This window comes from Pinus tabuliformis, chromosome 2_2, assembly GCF_031772625.1.
Source record: "Pinus tabuliformis cultivar Carrire ecotype Pingquan chromosome 2_2, CPIR1, whole genome shotgun sequence".
Taxonomy (NCBI): Eukaryota; Viridiplantae; Streptophyta; class Pinopsida; order Pinales; family Pinaceae; genus Pinus; species Pinus tabuliformis.
The window spans coordinates 1,310,404,846-1,310,412,693 of record NC_142300.1 but is presented as its reverse complement, the minus strand read 5'-3'; the positions used below and the strand labels follow the sequence as shown (position 1 = coordinate 1,310,412,693).

The following is a 7,848-nucleotide window of genomic DNA, read 5'->3' as shown; positions in this document are numbered from 1 at the left end:
ATTTTAGTGAAAGGAGATTGGAATTTGGTTTTTAATTGAGTTTTTTAATTAAAAAGTTTTTAATTTAATTCTTTAATTGAAAAAAAGGGCTTATTATTTGATAAAGGGGGCAGATTTTCGTTTTTTAAGAAGGAATTGAAGTGATTTCTTAAAATATAAAATGGGGATTTGGGCTTAGTTTTCATTGGATCTGGCATTTGTAGTAGTTTTGAAGATCTCAGGTTGTTTTTCTTAATTCTCAAGGTTGAAGTTTTTTATTCATTCAAGATGAATAATCAGTTAGCAGAAGCATACCTCAATGAGAATAACAAGCTAGATGGATCCAATTAATTTGGTTGGAAATTTAAATCGCAGACCCTACTTGAGGGACACAATGCATGGGCCATTGTGAATAATGATGAGGTGAAGCCAAACCTGATTGTAGGAGGAACAACAACAACAATCCAAGATTGGGACAAGCGGGAGACTAAGGTGAGAATGCTCCTGAAATTGTCGATCAAATATTGCGTTATTCCCCATATCCGTGATTGCAAGACTGTACCAAAAATATGGAAGACGCTCAAGGATCTCTATGAGGTCAAGAACACCAATCGATTGTTGTTCTTGAAGAGCAAGATTCTCTCCATCAAGATGGAGGAGAATGAGACAGTTGTAGCATTTATTTCGCAGATCAAGGAGCTCAAGAACAAGCTGGGTGACATCGGTGAAGCTATGTCAGATACAGATTTGCTCACGATTACAATGAATGGTATGACTGGCGAGTATCAAATGTTTATCACTCACTTTAATGCAAGAGAAAAAGCCCCCTTGTTTGAAGAATTGACTGGGATCCTCATGCAAGAGGAGGAAAAGCAGTTGACTCATAAACCTCAGAGTTCAGATTTGACCTTAATGGCCAAGAAGAAGCCCTTAAGAGGAAAGCCAAATGCAGCACAGAAGAATAGTGCAACCCCATAGATAAAGATGCCCCTACCTCAAGGTATGTCTTTCAATAGAAATGACTGTGACCAAATGTTTTTATTGTGGTAGAACCGGACACATAGCTAGATATTGCATGAAGAAGAAGTTTGATGAAGGTCGGAAGAGACATAAACAACATGCAGGTCATTTTTCTGATGAGGAACAGAGTCAGAACCTCAAACTGTTCATATCTAACTCTGCGCTCTCGGCTAAGGATGATGAAGCAGATACCTGGTTTGTGGACTCAGGTGCATCCATCCACATGACAGGGAACATACAGTGGTTTGAAAACTTCAAAGAGACCAGCAGTGGAGCAATCATCTATCTTGGCAATGATAAAGGTTACCAAATCAAAGGTTATGGTAATATTCCTGTTGTTTTGCCCGATGGAAATATTTGACATATTCATAATGTGATGTATGTACCCAGGATAAAAAAGAATCTGATCTCTGTTTGTACTATAACTGATTAGAATCTTAAGGTAGAGTTTTATAAATCATATTGTGTCATTAAAGACCTGTTGGATTGTATGAAGCATATTACATCAGGTATTCTTGTGGGAGGATTGTACAAGTTATATGTCAAAAGTGCACCACATCAGGCATTGACATCAACTGTCATGACTACAGTCGACTTATGTCATTAGAGGTTCGACCATATTAACTTCAATGATCTGCTGTTATTACGGAAAAGAGGTATGGTCGAAGGTATTCCTTTTTTAAAACCTATTCATATTGATTGTGATGCATGTGCACTGGGAAAGTTGCACATAGATGAATTTCTTGTGAATACTAATAGAAGGAGGAGATATATACTTAAGCCGGTACACACAGATCTATGCGGGCCTATGCAGACAAGGTCGTTAAGCGGTGCATACTATTTTTTACTGTTTATTGATGACTGTACTAGATTTACTTGGGTGTATTTCCTTAGGAAAAAGAGCCACACTTTTGAATACTTCAAGGAGTTCAGAAGTATGGTTGAAAAGAAGACAGGTAAATGCATCAGGATTCTCCGCTCGGATCAAGAGGGACAGTACAAGAAATCTTGTGTACTCAAATACTGCAAGGATAATGGGATACAATAGTAGTTTACAATACCTCACACTCCTCAACAGAACGAGGTTGCAGAGAGGAAGAACAGAACCCTTGTGGAGTGTGCTCGTAGTATGTTAAAAGGTAAGAATCTTTCTAATGGGTTTTGGGCTGAAGCAATTAACACTGCAATATATCTAAAGAATAGGAGTCCAACAATAATTTTAGATTTCAAAACTCCTTTTGAAGCTTTATTTCGCTATAAACCTGCAATTAAGCATTTGAGAGTTTTTGGCAGTAAAGCCTTTGCCCATGTCCCAAAGGAAGATAGAAAGAAACTGGATTCAAAGGCCATCAAATGTATTTTTGTTGGGTATTGTACAGAATTTAAGGCTTACAAACTATTTAATCCATTTACTCATAAAGTTTTTACGAGCAAAGATGTAGTGTTTCATGAGCAGGTTAATGATGGAATCCATGAGAGTGATAATGAAGAATGGGACGTTGCCTTGTTGGTGGAAGAAGGAAGTGATGAATCACGTGACAACAATGAGCAACAATAGCAGGACGAGAAAGAAGATGATGTAGCCGTCAAGCCAAGTCCAGAAAATGATGATCAGACAAGGTTTTGAAGCTACCCCACCACTCAAGAGATCAGGTAGGAAGGTTTAGTTGCTAGCAAGATATAGGGAAAATGCTTTTATAACTAGTATGATGAACACTGTTGAACCCTCTAGTTATAAAGAAGTCAATCAATATAGTGAATGGAGGGCTGCTATGGAAGAGGAATATTAATCAATCCTCAAAAACAAAACTTGGGATTTAGTTAAAATACCTAAAGGAAAACAACCCATAGGATGCAAATGGTTGTATAAGCCTAAATTTAAAGCAAATGGTAGCATAGATAAGTATAAAGCTAGGTTGGTTCCAAAGGGGTATTCGCAACAAGAAGGCATAGATTATGATGAAACATTTTCCCATGTAGCTAAACTAAACACAATCAAAATGATAATTGCTTTAGCTACCAAACACCATTAGATGATTCACCAGCTAGATGTTAAATCTGCATTTTTAAATGGGGACTTAAAAGAAGAAGTCTACTTAGTGCAACCTGAGGGGTTTGTCAAACAGGGTGAATAACATTTAGTTTGTAGGTTGAAGAAAGCATTGTATGGACTAAAACAGGCACCCAGGTCATGGTATGACAAAATTGATTCATTTTTCCTACAACATGGTTATAAAAGGAGCAAAAATGACCCTAATCTTTATACCGTGTTTGATAAAGAGGGAAGGATTGTTTTGATTTCTTTATATGTAGATGATCTAATCATTATAGGGAATGTTGATAATCTCATTAAGGAAATCAGAGCAGATGTCACAATTCTTTGAGATGAAAGGCCTTAGAGAGCTACATTATGTTTGGGTTTGGAAGTCTGGAGGGATTTTGGACAAAATTTTCTGTCACAGAGTAAGTATATCAGGAGCTTACTAGAAAATTTCAAAATGGATCAATGCAAAGATGCAGCAGTACCTTTACAACAAAACTTAAAACTTCGGAATGATGATGGATCTAAGGAGGTAGATGCGACCTTGTATAGACAACTGGTTGGGAGTCTAATCTACTTGACTACAACTAGGCCAAATTTGGCTTATGCAGTCAGTGCATTGAGCCAATTTATGTCAAAGCCCCTTGAGAGGCATTGGGTTGCAGCAAAAGGTGTTTTGAGGTATCTCCAAGGAACCTTAGATTTTGGTATTGTTTAGACTGATTCATGAGATGTTAGATTGACAGGTTTTTCAGACTTCGATTGGGCTGGAAATGTAGATGACAGATGATCCATAACAGGTTATGCATTTAGCATTGGATCCGGTGTCATTACATGGAGTAGAAAAAAGCAGAATACAGTATCCTTGCCTTCTGCAGAAGTTGAATATCAAGTTATGTGTGCAGCAACATGTGAAGCAGTTTGGTTGAGGAGACTTCTCCTTGATGCTGGAGAAGGACAAAAGGTTGCAACAATGATCAAATGCGACAACTAGAGCTCCATCAAACTTTCCAATAATCTATTATTTCATAAGAAAACAAAGAATATTGATACATAGTTTCATTTTGTTAGGGAGAAAGTTCAGTCAAAAGAAATGCATATTGAGTATTGTAATAGTTGTGACAATGCTGCTGATATTTTTACCAAACCTCTTGGTAGAATCAAATTTGAATTGTTTAGGGAAGTCTTAGGCATATGTGTGAATCCATTTCTCTATTAAGGGGGAGTGTTGAGATTAATTAAGAAATGTCTTAATAGAGTGACGGTTCAACCCGAACCTTAGATTAGGAGTTTGTTCCTGTTTTCTAGGGTGTTGTTCCAAATTCCTTATATGTGTGTGTCATGTATATATTTCTCATGTAATCAATTGTAAGTGAGTGTGTGTTCTGCAGAGGCAGTGTTACATGTGGTGTTCCACACTTGTGAGCTGCTCAGGTTGTTTAATAAAGTTGACTATGATATTTTTGACATTTTCCAATTAGTAAATCACATACCTAATCTTCAATGATATCATGCCCCTTTTAAACATGCATCTGGCAACAACATAGATCCCATGAGCCAGTGGGTGTGACTAAGTGATTAGTATGTAACATTGGCTCCCGGTGATCATAAATTCAGTCGAAAGTCACTAAAATTCCTTGCATGATGTTATACAAACACCATTTTGTGCTTGTAAGCCACTAACATTCTCAACATGGATTGGGAGGTCTGCTCGAGAGGCTCGTGAATTTCTGATCATCAAAGTTCATATGTTTACAACATCACTCTGCTAGTCTTAGAGGTCATCGTCGAAACCCTCTTTGTTGAGAATATTAACGGGATGCTTCCAAGGAAACGATTTTATTTTTATTCCTGTAAGTTTTCTGCAAACTGTGTCGGGAACACTTTTCAAGCTCAACCACTTTTTTGTGAGAATTCATAAAAAAATTCGTCTATTGTACTCCTCAAAAGAATCAATGAAGCAAGGCAATATTTTGTGGAAATAGTTGATGATAACTTGGATATTAAAAAATATACAGATTTAGTAAGGAGTCCAGTAGCAGAAGCCATAGCTACCTTTATTGGAACAACAAGGGATGCATTTGAGGATAAGCAAGTTCTAGGCTTAGATGCAAGGTTTATATCCCCATGGCCCTTAGATAACTAAAAGCCTTATGCTCTATAGCTAGAAACCAATGGAAATTATTGAGACTTGCATTGGCGCATCGTCTGGGCAATGTACCTCTTAGAGAAGAAAGTGTTTTTGTTGCAGTGTCCTCTGTCCACAGGAGAGATGCTCTTGAACCCTGTGAGTATGTTATAGATGAAATCAAAGCATCAGTTCCTATTTGGAAAAAGGAAGTTTATACTAATGGTGAAGTCTGAAAGGAGAATTTTGAGTTTTTCTTGCGAAAACCAGAGGAAAGTGGAAAGGAGTCAAGTCTGAAACAACATAAAGCTCATCAACATTCCAGGTGTTGTGGCTGTAAAGAAAGAGTGTTTGAGAATGGTACTGATGACAATAGCCATTCCAGATTCGAAGTTGTGTAGGAGACTGAAAAGGAACCAAACAGAGATTCACATTGTGCAGGGGATGTTATTTCAAACAGTCATATAGAGAGGTAGAAAATTGATGCTCTTGAACTCGTAACTCCCTTACTGTCGCAACCCTTACGCACCAATGTCAATTGTTTCAAAGACATTACAGAAACCAACTTATTGGATGCCAAGGATTCCAGCAAATTCGGTGTAACAAGTCTGAGCAAGACAAATGTCATTAATGTACCAGAAATTGACTTATTGGATGCCAAGGATTTCGACAAGTTTGGTGTAACAAGTATTAGAAAGAAAAATATCATCAATGTACCATCAAACACATGTCACTCAATAGGAAAAATGTAGACTCGTAGTAGACAAGTTAACCTTGGAAAACCAAAGTAGTAGTGATAGCCCTATGATGGAAAACAAAAAGGTAGACAGTCTTAGGTAGCTAACTGATTCAAAAGAGACACTTTCTGTGTAAATATCTCCAAGGAAAACCATGCTAATGAGCAATGTATTACACTAAGTAAATATCTCCACTGAAAGTCATGGTAATGAGCAACCTATTACACTACTACATATGAGAGGTGTTTAAAACAATTTTTGGGTAAATTGTCAACTTGAGACCAAACAAAAAAAAATTGTATTGTCTTTAAGCAGGTGTCTCAAATTATTGTCTTAAAAAATTGTCTCTATAAAGACAATATATAACACAAGCATTATTGTCTTTTAAGAGACATTTTCATTTTTGTCTCTCTAGAGACAATAGTTGGGATTAAAGACATATTGTCTTTATAGAGACAATACATCTTTAATCCTAGCTAATTTCTTTCTAAGGACAATAAAAAGTATATATTTAAAAACAATACAATATCACTTTTATCTCTTTAGAGATAATATAAAACAATGGATTTAGAAAAATTCTCATTATTAAAATAAATCAATATAAAAATATTTAATTTAAAATTAAAATACAATATCATTCATTAATGCATATTAGGGCACAGTGGAATCGAACCACCAATCTCCTGATTATAAGGTAGGTGCTCTTTCATTGAGCTAGCACCATTGAAAGAATTATGTGAGGAGTTATGGCAATCCTTTAAATTACATACATAGACATTGATTTTGAAAAGAATTCTTGATATATAATGGCATAATCTTTATAAAATCTATAATCATGCAACCCCTATTTTTAACTTAATAAAAAATAACTCAATGGAGTTAGTTCAATGTCACACACCTATAGCATGAACCACACAACAAGCTAATAATATACAATAATCTACAAGCAATTTAATCTAATCCTACAAAGAAAAGTAACTAGAATTAGCACAAACTATTAATATCTTGGGACAACTATTAACTTTCACATTACTTTCGCATCACCGTTTGTCAATAAAGAAATGTAGAAAAAGGCCCCAAAAATGCTTCACATGTCTTCATTGACACCATTACCACTTTAGATCTTTTAGCCAATTTTAAATCACTCAAGTATGTATGAAAACCTCATTTACCAAGTTGAATAGCTCCTTTAGCCCAACCTATGCTCCTCCCTACCAAGTTTGTATGAAAACCTCGATTATGCATATCATTCAACTGATTTTAATATAAAAAGGAAAATAGTGAAAAGTATCGTAGATGATCTTAGAGATCCAAATTAATTTAATTAAATGCTTTAGACGAAATATTAATTTCGTCTTGATTAATTTTCTTGAACAACCCCCTATGTAGTAGAGTGTAAATCTTACATATTTGTGTCTCCTGCTACTACTATTGCTACAGTTGGAACTACTAAATAGTATGTGGTGAGGATGATCATGTGCCTAGATATTTTTCAACCTTGGGCCTGAATTTTAGTGGAAGTCCTTATTTGGGAATAGGGATGGGGCCATATTGAATTCTACTCTCGGTGCCCACAACATCCCACCTTCATGAAGTAAAAAATAAAGTCTTGATAGATCACCATTAATGATAAACAAACAAGAAATCCACCACCATGGCTCTGCCTGACAATATTCTCCTATATGATTCTCCTTACAGTGAAGTATTTTCATGAGTACATATTCATTTGTTTCTAACCTTGTACTTCTAGGAAAATTTCTATAATATTTGTGAAAGGCCTCCCAAATCTAGGCAAATATCTACAAAATATAATGCCTAAAATATTGTCAACATATTCCTTGCTACTCTATCCACCTTTATATACATAACGTAGCAAGGTATGTGTGTAGTGAACTGATGGGGATGGGTGCAACAAAAAGTTGGAATTTCTATGTATGTATGTT

At 35.8% G+C, this 7,848-nt stretch overlaps 1 pseudogene; it reads left to right on the top strand.

Moving 5' to 3' along the window:
* The first annotated feature begins 1,054 nt into the window (after positions 1 to 1,054).
* Positions 1,055 to 5,569, top strand: LOC149198333 (molybdopterin synthase catalytic subunit pseudogene; annotated as a pseudogene).
* Positions 5,570 to 7,848: the final 2,279 nt, after the last annotated feature.